The 13,861-nt window shown below is 36.0% G+C and overlaps 1 protein-coding gene across 4 annotated transcripts in view; it reads left to right on the top strand.

The window, feature by feature from the left end:
• ZHX3 (zinc fingers and homeoboxes 3) overlaps positions 1-13,861 on the top strand; it is a 132,537-nt gene that overhangs the window by 58,088 nt on the left and 60,588 nt on the right. For all 4 annotated transcript variants that reach the window (XM_014845946.3, XM_044748862.2, XM_014845945.3 and 1 more), the window contains exon 2: positions 9,744-9,853. The gene's annotated coding sequence lies outside the window, so the exon portion shown is untranslated. The remainder of the gene's footprint in view (positions 1-9,743; positions 9,854-13,861) is intronic.

Below are 13,861 nucleotides of genomic sequence, written 5' to 3'. Positions count from 1 at the left end.
GAGCTTGTTTTTCGTTTTTTTGGTTTTTGTTGCTGTTTTTAATCCACATATAAGTGAGATCATACTGTATTTGTCTTTCTCTGTCTGACTTGTTTCACTTAGCATGCCTTCAAGATCCATCCATGTTGTTGCAAATGGCAAGATTTCATTCTTTTTTTTTATAGCTGAATAATATTCCATTGTATGTATGGACCACATTTTCTTTATCCATTCATCCATCAATGGACACTTAGGTTGTTTTCATATCTTGGCTGTTGTAAATAATGCTGCAGTGAACATAGGGGTGCATATATCTTTTCAAGTTAGCATTTTTGTTTTCTTCAGGTAAATACCCAGAAGTGGAATTGCGGGATCATATGGTAGTTCTATTTTTAGGTTTTTTGAGGAACATCCATACTGTTTTCCATAGTGGCTATACCAATTTACATTCCCACCAATAGTGCCCAAGGGTTCCCTTTTTTCCACATCCTTGCCAACACTTGTTATTTCTTGTCTTTTTGATAATAGCCCTTCTAACAGGTGTGAGGTGATAGCTCACTGTGGTTTTGATTTGCATTTCCCTGATGACTAGTGATGTTGAGGGTCTTTTCATGTACCTGTTGGCCACCTGTATGTCACTTTGTAATTTTGAAAGCTCCTCAGATAATTCTGATGTACAGCTTGGGTTGAGAACCCTGGTTGTGTGATCACAGTGGTAACTGTAGTGGGTTCCCTCAGCACAAATGGACTCAGCACAGATTTACTCTTCTAGGAGTAATTGAGAGTACAGAAGCTCTGGTCCTCTTAAGTAGCCAGGATAGCCTGCCAGGGTTCTGGGTGGGTGTGTGCCTTGTCATTTGTGGTGCTGTTTCTTCATTCTCTAGTCCTAGCACTTAGGTGGGTGGTCCCCTACTGCTGATCCCCCCCTTTATTATAGAGAGCTCTTCTCACAGCTTAGCCTTTCAGAGAACATTGGAGGATGCTGCTGTTCCACAGACCTTTAATTATTCTCCTGATGATCCCTGGCCCACTTCTACTTCCACATCCAGCTTCCACTGCCTCTGAATTTGGGTTTGTTTTCCCCCAGAGTTCTCTTGGGCATGCTCACATTTTTAGAAGTCTCTTCTTTTGCTTGGTTCAAGTTGAAGGTTCCTCTACGTGGTTAGCACTGCCATCATTCAGTTCTGATGGCTTTTTTGTTTGGCCAAGAATTCCTCACTGTTCTCCCGATGGCATCTTTCCTGGTTATCCTAAGCTGCTGTGGACTTAGTCTTACTTTTATGTTTTTATAATATATGTTCTCACTGTTATAATAAATAATTAATTAGTCTTTTATATTTGTCATTTTAAAGGAGGAGAGAAGTACATTCTAATGCTCTGTTATTTGTCATGAACCAGAAGTCTCCAAATACTCTTTGGTTACCTCTGAAAAGGGTCAGATATCCAAATAAATTCCTTGGATAGAAGAAGAATTATAGATGGTTTAATCAAATGAAAAACTACTTCATTAGTAAAGAATGCATTTAAAGTTGTAAGATACCATTTTGATATATTAAGTTAGCAACGTGTGTTGGGGGGCTGTTATGGTGAGAGGTGTCGGGGCAAGTTATGAGGGTTGGGGAGCATGTGCATGTGAGAGACAGAGAAAGAGAATTTAGTGCTGGCAAAGGTGTAGAAGTACAGACATTCTTATATACTGCTTGTGGAATGCAAATTGATATAACTCTCAATGCAGTTTGGTAACATGGGCCTTAAAAATGTTCATACTCTTTGACCCAGGCATTCAAATCCTGGCAGTCTATCCCAAGGAAATAATCACAGGTTAAGACAATAATTTATATACAGAGATGTTTATCTCTACATTTTAAAGTAAATAAAAACAAAAATGAAATGAGCATCTTCAAGTGTCTGACACTGAGCGATTTTTAGATTATGGTATATCTGTGTAGCTAAAATTCTACAAACAAAATGAAGCTAACAAAAATAAATGTTTAGAAAGACTTTACTAACATAGGAAAAATGCTTGTGTAGTTTTTAATATTGCTAAGTGAAAAAAAGATATACTCTAAAACAGATTTATCTGAAAGATCAATTTTATAAGAAAAATGTATGTGCAAAGAGAAGTAAAAATTAACAGTAGTAATTGCTTTAATGATTTGGATTATGTGAGTTTTCCCCCCATAATCTAAATACTCTTCTGTATTTTCTGCAGTAAGTATATTATAATAAGGAAAAAATCAACATTTTTTAAATTGCCAAGCTGTCTTGCAGAGCAATAAGAGTGGCCAATAATCATATGAAAATATTTAACCTCAGTAGTAATAAAAAATGCAAAGAATGCTCAATGACATAGAAAATGTTTGTTACATATATTTAAGTGAAACAAAAGTAACATTATGTACACTGTGATCCCAATTTGGTTAAAATCTTGTGTGTGTTTGTATTAAAATGTTGACAATGCTTATCTCTGGGTAGTGGCTATTTTTCAGATGACTTTTAAGTTTTTTCTTTATGCTTATGGTTTGGATTATGTGAGTTTTCTCCCAGTATAGACTTACCTACTCTTCTGTATTTTCCAGTTTTCCTGTGTTGTATGTGTATTGCTCTTATAATCAGGGGAAATTTTTTTCACACATTAAAAATATCAAGTTAGTCTTTCCATCTTCTACACTATACTTTCTGCTCTGAAAATATGCTTAAAATATTTAACTTGGATGTTAGAGTAAGAGAAATTTGAGGGAATTCTTTACGTAATTCAGTCTTAAGAATTAAATGAATACATTGATGTAAATTTCTCTGCGATAAAGAGATTTATCTTTGTTTTGTCTAAAGAAGTATATTTGAGTACTTCAGATATCTTGCCTCTTTCTCAAAATGTTAGCCACATAGGTGCAACATGATAGAAAACTATCTTTTTTGCCATTTTTAAAATAAAGACTTTTGAACTTTTTTATTTCTAAAAATTAAGATGTAATTTACATACAGCAAAATGTACAAATTTTCAATGTACAGTTCAATAAGTTTTGACAAATGTTTATACCCATGTAAATACCACCCTAATCAGTACTATTTAGAACATTTTTGTCACTCCAGAGTTCTTTCATTCTCCCTTCTTGTCAGTCTTCATCATCCAGTTATTCTTTATTCTGATTTTTACCACCATAGATTAATTTTGTTTTTTCTAGAACTCCATATAAACAGAATCATATAATATATTCTATGTCTAGCTTCTTTTGCTCAATGTGATTTTGATTCATCCGTATTGTGTATATCAGAAACTTCTTTTTTTTAATTTGCTGAGTAGTATTCCATTGTATGCATACCACAATTTGTTTATCCATTCTCATGTTGACAGACATGTAGGATGTGTCCAGGTTTGGGCTATTTTAAAATCAGGGATGGTTAGTTTGTAGCTGTGTCATAAACTCCGACATGCCACCCTCCTTCTCTTTTCCTGCCTCGCAGTGCTTGCAAATCAGGCATTTGCCCTGCAATTAAGGGCTTGTTTCCAGGAGCTTGTAACTAAGACCACCACAAAGAGAGCAGAGAGCAAAACTAAAGCAGGCTGGCCAAGAGCAGGGCTGACGCCTCGGGAGTTCAGCTCCTGGGCACGGAATGGCAGGCCTGCAAATTACTCAGAGCTCCTTTTACAGAAAGGAAAAAAAAGAAAAAGCTAAGTAGTGAGAGAACTCAGGGCACCCAGTTGGGAACCAAGAGAGCTACTAAACACTGGGACCAAATCACAGCAATTGTTTGAGGTTACTCAGGATGCTGAGTCTTGACTACACCAAGAGCAAGGCTGGGGTGCTTTCCCACACTACTGGCCCTGTAGCAAATCTGGGCTCCCTTCTGCTGGGGCTTCTGGGGTAAGGAGCACCAGGATGACTTGAAGCACTTGCTGTGTGCTGCTCTTCCAATACAAGCTATGTGAAAAACCCATGGCCTCTTTGGGCGTATAATTTGATAACTAGGAAAAAACTCCCCCCAAACTCAAGTGGCAATCATACATTCAGGTATTCAGCATATTACCTAAGAACGGGAATTGTGAGTTCCGGGTTTGAGAGGCCCAGGGTGTCTCTCTTGGTGACAGAAAAGGGCACAGCACCCCCTTCCCCCATCTTGTTCCTTGTAGAGTTTATTTCCCTCTGTGTCACCACCAACCAGGGAGAATATGACCTTTATCCCATTTCCTTGGACCCTGCCCCTTTATCCCACCTCTCCTCTGAATCTTGACACAGAGTTCAGGTTAACAGTGCAAAAAGAGCTGAGGCAGTGTGGAGAGAGTACAGTTATTCAGTTAGCTTGTTGAAAACAGTCTTAGAGGACAGGAAATTATATGGGCTCTGAAGACAGGGCCCTCATCAGGCAGTGGCAGGACCAAAGGAGAAGGTGCCCTCTCTACCTGCCATGTTATAAGGGCTTTCCAGTTCTAGAAGAATTTATGGCAAAACTCATGCCATAAAAGTAAATCTGCTATGTATGGTATACTAACCAGCTTTGCCGATAACTGTGCTGAAAGAGTCCACTGACGCTTGGCAGTAGACTCAGTCAGCAAGTGGTCCACTCCATATACAGGCTAGGCCAACTTGTCCCCTCCCTGGACTCTTGTTTGTCTGCAACCTCCTTGTGTCAGGTTCTTACCTGCTTATCTTCTGGCCCCCATTTCTTGCCCAGGTCTATTTTTTTTCCTTGGCTCCTTTTTCCATTTCCCTTTTCAACTTAAACTTTCTGGTTAAAAAACCAAAACAAAACAAATAAACATCAGACCTTCTAACTTTGCGTTAGCTAACATTCCTTGCCAAGGCACTGACTCTGAGTACCTGCCAGAAGATATTTTTATTGCCTTTGGTTTCATTATAGATGACAAAATATGTGGAATTGGATTTCTTTTTCCCAGGATTTGGTTCCTACTTGTTTATTTCAACAACAAATGGTATTTTGTGATTGAAATTATGTATAAGCAGTTTTATTCTTAAAAGTCTTTTTGATATTACTGGATCACCTGGACCATGAGTCCCACGTGACCCATGTGTTCAGAGGAGGTACAAACTGAAGCTTTGAAAAGTCGACGCCAAACATGGGAACTGAAGCAATCACTGTCCCTCAGACTAATAATCTAAGATGACTTTACTTTTGGGGAATATACAATTTCCCTGAAATTACTAGTCTTAGAATAAGCCACAGTTATTTTTCCTGGGTTACTATGTTGTCTTCAGTTCTAACTTTGATGTGAGAGCAATGAACAGATTGTGTCCAGCCCAAGTTACATTTATAACTTAAACAATTGTTCTCTTATAGACTTGAGCGAAAGTTTTTAGAGAAAAGAATTTTAAAGTCTTCTTCTCCCCCTCCCAATTAGAGTTGACATTTTAAGCTCTAACTGATCAAGCCTGGTGTGTTTGAGCACAATCTTTGGCAGAGTAGTTAATGTTTCATAATCGTTTTTTTTGGATGTGAACTATATGAAAGAGAGTTCACAATACCATTCTGTGGAGTCCATGAAACAGCTTACTCTTATCAGTGAACATATAAGGTTGATGTGTATCAATTCCTCTACTAGGAACTGAAGATGATGAAAATTAACTATAAATCAGGGAAATGCAAATCCTTGAGTTCTTGTCTTTTCTATAGACAAAAGCAAACAGTAAGATCCTGCATAATTGACACTTCTTCTCTGGGATATGAATCTTGGACTAGGCATGACAAGTGTAAACTGCGTATTTGTGGATTATTCCAGGGTGTTAGTAGATTACCAGAGAGATACAGAAAACTAAAGAAAGTTATTGCATTACCTTATCAAGGACATTTTAAGGTGACTTAAAATGACATCATAGAATGGAAAGCTATCCCATGTTCATGAATTGAAAGACTTGATATTATAAATATGGCAACACTACTCAAAGCAACCTACAGATTCAGTGCAATCTCTACCAAAATCCTGGCAGCCTTTTTTGCAGAAGTGGAAAAGTTGATCCTAAAACTCATATGGAATTGCAAGGGGCTCTGAATACTAAAAACAATCTTGAAAAAGAAAGATAAAGTTGGAGAACTCATGCTTCCCAATTTAAAAAAAAGCTACAATAATAAAACAGTTAGGTGCTGGCATAAGGATAGACATGCAGATAAATGGAATGGAATTGAGAGTCTAGAAGTAAACCCATACGTCTATAGTCAATTGATTTTTGACAAGGGTGCCAAGACCATTCAGTGGGGGAAAGGACAATCTCTTCAACAAATAATATCCACCCGCAAAAGAATGAAACTGAATCTCAACCTCAAACTGTCTACTAAAATTAACTCAAGACGGATCAAAGACCTAATTGTAAGAGTCAAAACTCTTAAAAGAAAACAGAAGGGTAAATCTTCATAACCTTGGATTTGGTAATAGATTCTTAGAAACAATACCAAAAGCACAAGCAACAAAAGAAAAAAATAGACACATTGGACTTCATCAAAATTTAAAACTTGTGCATCAAAGGATACTATTAAGAAAGTAGAAAGACAATCTACAGAATGGGAGAAAATCTTTGCAAATTTAAGAAGGGTCTACTATCCTGAATATATTAAAAAACTCATAACTCAACAACAAAAAGACAAACAACCCAATTCAAATATGGGCAAAGACTTGACTGGACATTTCTCCAAAGAAGATATACTAATGGCCAACATAAAAATGAAAAGATGTTCCACATCATTAGTCATTAAGGAAATGCAAATCAAAACTACAATGAGATATCACTTCACAGCCACAAGGATGGTATATTTAAACACACACACACAAACAGGAAATAAGTGTTGATGAGGATGTCGAAAAATTGAAACCCTCGTGCTTTTCTGGTGAGAATGTAAAATGGTAACCACTGTGGAAAACAGTTTGGTGATTCCTTAAACAGTTAAATGTAGAATTACCGTATGACTCAGCAGTTCTACTTCTAGATATATACACAGAATAATTGAAGACAGAAGTGTTCAAACAAATACTTGTACACAAATGTTCATAGCAGCACTATAAACAGTAGCCAGATGGTGAAAACAATCCAAATGTCCATCAGTGGGTGAATTAATGAACAAAATGTGGTATATTCATACAATGGAATATTTTTCAGCCATAAAGAGGAATGAAGTACTGATACATGCTGCAATGTAGAAGAACCTCAAGATATCATGCAGACACAAAAGGTCACATATTGTGATTGCATTCATATGAAATATCCAGAATAGGTAAATCTATAGAGACATAAAGCATATTAGTGGTTGCCAGGGGCTGGTGCAGGGGGAATTATAGTGACTGCTTAATAAATACAAGGTTTCATTTTGGGGTGACTAAAATGTTTTGGAACTAGGTAGAGATGATGGTTGCACAACTTTGTGAATATACTAAATGCCACTGAATTGTACACTTTAAAATGGTTGATTTTATGTGAGTTTTACGTCAATTTAAAAAATTACATCATAGTTGTTGTGATCTCATAAATAACTGTGGCTTTGCTGTCATAGTTACCTTGTGACTGGTGGAACCCATGTGCTTTGTAGCATTAGTACATTGGGAAAGTTCTTTCCACTTGTAGGCAGGAAAACTCAAAGACGGATGATCCCAAGTACGTTTCTTCCTAAAATAACTATTAAGGAATATAGTTTTGCTTTTTCACTTTTATTTGTAGAAGCTGGTAAAACTTCTACCTTGAATGGGCCCTGTGTTGTTTGAGAATGTGATCTGGACAGATATTGGTTGATTTCTTCATTTAATCTGAAAAAGCATATTTAAAATAACTTCATATTATTTGGAGATGGAACAGCTTTTGGTTTTATGAAAATTAAGTGTAATTTTTAAAGAATCTAAGATATACTAATGGAATTGCAGTAAGATTTTTCTGATGGTTTGCTATGCTGCACTTTCAGAGATTTTTGTGATACTTTCTAAAACCATACAAGTGCTTTTTATTGTCGGTGGAATTGGTGTCAGGAATAAGAAAATTCTGTTTTCAGATCAATCAATCAGAGCTTGTACAAAAACTAAATTCCTTAGTTTCTTGTTTTTATCTTATACCTGTTTTGTTTTTGGAAGGAGGGACTTCAGGTTAGATTCTGTCAAAAGATCTGAGATTGAGAAGACTTTACTCAGAAAGGTAAAAGTGCTTTGCCAATGATCATAAAGCTTTTCTTTATGAATAAAGTTGATGCTTCTGCCCCATAGTCCTGCTTCTGCCCGTGTGTTATATGTGGACTTGTTTCTCCAGCAGATGTATTTATGCTAGTTGTCTTGTACACTCCTACCTGGTTCCTCTTATGACCCAAAATATGCCATCCAGGCTGAGAGTTTGTAGACATGAAGCTAAGAGTTTGTGGTGGATTGAATGCACAGCTTTTGGCCTCTTTCACATCACGTCCCAATCGACTAGACTAGAGAGTACAAGAATAAATGCCTTGCTTGAGTAAGGGCTTTGTGACTTTCAAGTTAGAAGGGATCTGGTAAACAGAGAAAAATATCTGGAGTAAATGTAATAAACTGATGTAGTGGGTGAATGTGAGTATTTAGCTTAAAATAATTATTTCTTCTAACTCCATAAAATTAGGAAGATTTATATTTTTTGATGTTCACTGGATAATTTTTTTTTAAGTAAGAAAAGGTCAGTTTTTAAGTTGTGGAGAATTAAAAGTTAAGTTTTTCAATAAATTATTAATTAGGAAAATTTTCCAACAAGAGCTAATTAAACTAGACATTAAGCTACTATACCATGACTGCAGTAAAAGAAAGTGAAATAGGTGGATGAGACTGCAGCTTACTGCAAGATTGTATTTGCCCAGGAAGCCATGCCTATAAACAACAGAATAGTGCATTTCCTTACATAATTTACTTAACCCTGTCTGTGCCTTAGTTTCCTCATCTGGGCAATTAGAATAGTAGAATCTACCTTAAAGGGTTGTTATAAAGATTGAATTAGTTAATGTAGTTAAAGCTCTTAGAACAGTGCTTGACACAGACTAAAAGCTTGATATGTGTACGTTAAAGACATAAGAATGATGGTGAACGATCACTAGGAACTGCTTTGGTGATGGGTGCTTTATTGAGGGGCAAACTTGTTTACATTCGCAGATACTCATAGTCCTGACTCTCTCTAGTGTTTGTTGGAAACATAGTTACTGTCTCATTGATTCGCCCAGTGTTACTGTATGCCCATCATTGGCACTGGGTAGATTGGTATGACATAGGGATGAGGGTCAGAAACAAACGTGAAGAGAGCATAGTTCCTTGGCCTGGAACACACACTCTAGACCATGTTTTGTACCTCCAGAATCCATGCCAGGAAAACCCCAGGGCTTTGAATGGAAGAGCATGAGAAAACAGCACGTCCTTAATGGTGTGCATTCTTGAAGTTGTAAGGCCACACATCAGTTAATTTTATCATTTCTGCTCAACCATCTCAAACTTAGCTAGGAGAGAGAGATGGCAACTCATTGGTGGAAAGAGTGTTAAAATTACAGATTTTAGTGAATCATCTTATTCTGATCTACTATCAGAGACAATTGAGTTTGCCTTATTTCCATTTATATTTTTCAGTTTCCACTGGCATTTTTAATAATTTTAAATTGCTAGTTTGTATTTTAATGACCTCTTTTTACTCTCCTCACCCCTTAGGTTTTTTTGTTTGTATACAGTTCTGGTGAAAATGAATTAGGAAAGAAGATTGATGAGACTGGATAACTCAGCTTTCTAGAATATACTTTTTTTCTCATGAAGTGATGATATGCTGTTTCTTTTATAGGACTGAATTGCAACTACAGAAGCAACAACAAGAGAACCTTTAAAGATGCGTAGGGGCTGCATAAAGTGAAGAGAGAAACCAATAAAGTAACAAAGAAGTATGTTTCCCAGGTAAATAGTATGCTTCTGGATTTTAACAAGTTTCTTGCCATGTCAATTACCGTAACTTAGTACTGCCTAAGTCTTTATAGCCATATGTAGTCTATATTGCTATTAAACGTTATTTTTTCCTCTCTCGGTTTTTATTGCTGAGCTCTTTGATCAAATGATTTTTTTGGATTAATCTAAAAATTTGTATTGTATTCTGTATTGTATTTAGGTGATTTCTTAAATCACTTGAGAGGAAACTGTTGTATCTTAGGTTGACTGTTGGGTTTATAAAAGTAGAGCTGTCTATTGTGTCTCTGTGATGTGCAGGTTTGGTTCAAGGTCAATTTTTAGTCTGAGTGCAAGCCATATTCTCAGGCTGCAAGATGTGTGGCACTGCCCTCTGAAATAGGAAGAATTTTTCAATGCTAAATTTAATACTAAAGACAAAGCAGACTGGAAATAATCAATGTAAATAGATGTAGCCTTCACTTGGGGAAATAGGTGTGCTCTAGTAAAATTTTTTTATTTTTTATTTATTTATTTTTTGAGTTGAGAACCCTACGTATTGTTATTCAGCTACTCATAAGCTTAGACTTTGTGGGTTTTTTGTTATTGTTTTAAAGTTTTTTAAATAAAGGAAATGTATCAATTGTCTTTCATTATAAAGTTGAGAATGTTTCTCCAGTGTGCTGAGTAGAAATTTTTGGAAAGAAAGTGGAGGAAGTGGAGATATAGTCATCGATGGTGTATAACACTGGAAGTTCTTTGCATAGCGTCCTGACTTGCACAACTTCGTGGCAGCATCACTCTTTCTCCACGAACCTGGGGCCACCCAGCCCGTGGGAATTTTTTCACAATTGTAGCTTCTGGAACTTCTGCCTTCTTGTGGATTGCAGCAAGACTACTGTTGGATATATGATATATTCCAGCCACTTGTTCTTTAACTTTGAGTAGTAAGGTTGAGTAAAAATTATGTAGTGGCTTTGTATATCAATCTTCTAAACTAAAAATGGCGTAATGCAAGTTTACTTATGAGTAAACTTGTACGCATGTTTTCTAGTGCTCACCTTTGCACCGACTGCTTCAGTCACACTCATCTCCTTGCTGTTCTTCAGTCAATCCAGAAATGCTCCTGCCTCAAATCTTCTCCTCCCAGATAGCCACATGGCTCCTGCCCTCCTTCTCCTTCTTCAGATTTCTCCTGTGGGGGCAAAGTTAATGAAGGGCAAAGCTAAATTGGAATCACCAGGAATTTTCTGTTATGTTGGTCTCTGTACCTACTACCTGGTAATACTGAGCCATCTTGCCTATTCCAGCTTACCTCATTTCTCCCACTCCACTTCTCACCTATCAAGTATGATATTTTGTTTATTCTACACATCTTGATTTTTCTATTTGACCTTTAATATCTTTTAAAATTAATCTTTCACTTTTAAAGGCACATACCATTTGACTCAGCAATTGCATTTCTAGGAGTTTATCTCACATATAACCTCATAACGGTATGCAGGTAACCCTGTACCAACTCAGTCCCTATTAAATCCTCATGCTTGCTTCCTGTCGCAATAACACTTCGACAGGCATGTAGCCATGGGTCATGTCCCCCTCCAGTAACTTGGGCAGCTGCCTGCCTCTTTGCCTAAACTGCAATGGACTGGAGACATTTGCACAGTAGCTAACTGTGTCTGCTTCCATGTTTCTTCTTTTGAAATCCTGTTTGCTCACAGCAATCTCTCTTCCCATTTGCAAATATCATGAATGGTAATTTTTTTTTGCATTGCAGTTTTTAGATATTTAGATAACGAAACATGTAGTAGTGGTATCTTTACTTGGCTGCACATTAGAATCACCCCAGAAGCTTTATAAAATACTAATGCTTGGTCGCATCCCCAGAGATTTTTGAGGTAATTTGTCTGAGTTGAAGCATAGGCATCAGGATTTTAAAAAGCTGCCTAGGTGATTTTCATGTGAGGTCAAGTTTGAAGACGGGAAATACTTTTGATTTTTCTATAATGGTGATGACTCTGGTCACTTTAAACTCATCATAACCATTTAAATGATTCCTTTGGGTTTATAAGTATACAGTGGTGTTATATATGAAAACATTTTGCCTCTGCCTTTACTGTATTTGTATTCTGTTTGTTTTCATGTTACTTTATATTGGAAGGAAATTCTGATACTGTATTAACAGTGATGATAAAATGCTTCTTCATATTCTGCCTGTTTTTAATGACTGCATGGCTTATTTTTTCCTTGAGTTATAATATTGGCATTTGGTTTTAAATAGATACTCTAATAAGGGTAAGAAAATATACCTTTATTATGAGTGTTAGAATTTTTAAATTAAGAATAGGTGTTGGATTTTAACAAATGAATTTTTGGTATCTGTCGATATGACATATTAAAAATTTAATCTATTCCTAGATTCTATTTACTATCATTTTCTTTTAAATTTTTGAGCATGAATTCTAAGTAAGTGATACTACTGGTAAATTTAGTGCAAAGGAAAAAAGGGAAATGTATGAAATTGGAAAAATAGCACATAAAAAGAGGCAATAAAAAGAGAGTTTCCTCTCTCTTAATTTTCTTTAGCCAGTTTTAGGACCAGGTTAATAGAATAACCTAGATAACCTATATCTTGATCTGTTTTAGGCATGGTTTCTATAATGTGAATTGTTTGTTTCTGGAGAGTTTGAAAGGATTTACTATAAACCATCAGAGACTAGTTGCTTTGTAGGGTTATAGTTATTTGATTTTTTTTTTTAAGATGTTGGTCTAGTTAGGTATTTTATTTTTGCCAGTGTTAGAATTTTACATTTTTAATAGAAATCCATCTATTTAGTTTTATCCAAATTTATTAACATAAATATAGTGTTTCCCTATAATTTTATTGCCTCTTTTTATGTGCTATTTTTCCAATTTCATACATTTCCCTTTTTTCCTTTGCACTAAATTTACCAGTAGTATCACTTTTAGTCTTTTCAAAGAAACTTTTAGTTGAAATATAAAACTTTAAAAATACATAAGGAGGTAGTGAAAAGTCATTTTCCTCCTCACTCCTGTTCCCCAGGCAATTAGTTCCCCTCTCATAGGCAGCACTTCCTGCCATTTTCTTATGGATCCTTCCAAAGTATTTTGGTTTTTGCTTTCAAAATATCTAATGCCTTTCTTTTTAAATCTAGGTGTTTTTGGTTGTTTTTTGCATGTTTAGTTTTTTGGCAATACTTAAAGCCATGCTTCTCCTCTATTCTTTTTGTCATAGCTTGTACATATCTGGTGTAGTGATTTTGTTACATGTTCTAACTTCATTATTGCTATTTCAGAGCTTGTCTCTTGCATGCAGAATATTGTTGGATTTTGTCTTCTGTTCAACCAATCTTGAAGATTCTATAACTGATGTGTGAATTTATCCCCTTTAATTTATGGTTACTATTGCATTTGTTATGTTTTCTATATATAATTTGTCTCTTAATTTTTATATTTCTTAGTTGTCTTTCTTCTGTTTTACCTTCTGTCTTATGGAATGTTCTTTCCCTTCCTTGATCTTTTAAACACATTTTAAAGGTGAACAATCTTTTGAATTCTCTTAGTGCTAAAAATAACATTTGTTTCCGTATTTATTTACTATCATCAAAACAAAAGCAAGAACTTTCCTTTCCTTCCATATAAGGAAACTCAGTTTCTCCCAGTTTTGGCATCCCCTCTTCCTATTCTTTATCTACACCCTTTATTTTTTCTTTTCAGATTTTGCATTTTTCTTTGAGGTGTACTAATTCTTCTGGGCTTCAGCCTAGTACTCATAAGGATTTTATTATTCTTGATTCAGTTAGTTAACCACCAAGGCCTCACTCTGAGTTGGATGGATGCTGAGCTAGGTGCAGGAGATACAAAGATGAGGCAGATGTCCAGCAGGTTAAGAAGCATCTAAGCCCTGGTTTTCTCAATAAGAAAACTGATAGTGATCCCAGTATGCTCAGTTCCCAAAGAGTACCTAAGGAAGCTCGCACTGGAGTCAGGAGGAGCTGAGGA

This window comes from Equus asinus, chromosome 15 (assembly GCF_041296235.1).
Source record: "Equus asinus isolate D_3611 breed Donkey chromosome 15, EquAss-T2T_v2, whole genome shotgun sequence".
NCBI lineage: Eukaryota > Metazoa > Chordata > Mammalia > Perissodactyla > Equidae > Equus > Equus asinus.
Note: the sequence above shows the minus strand (reverse complement) of the source record. Positions and strands in the feature narration are given on the sequence as shown.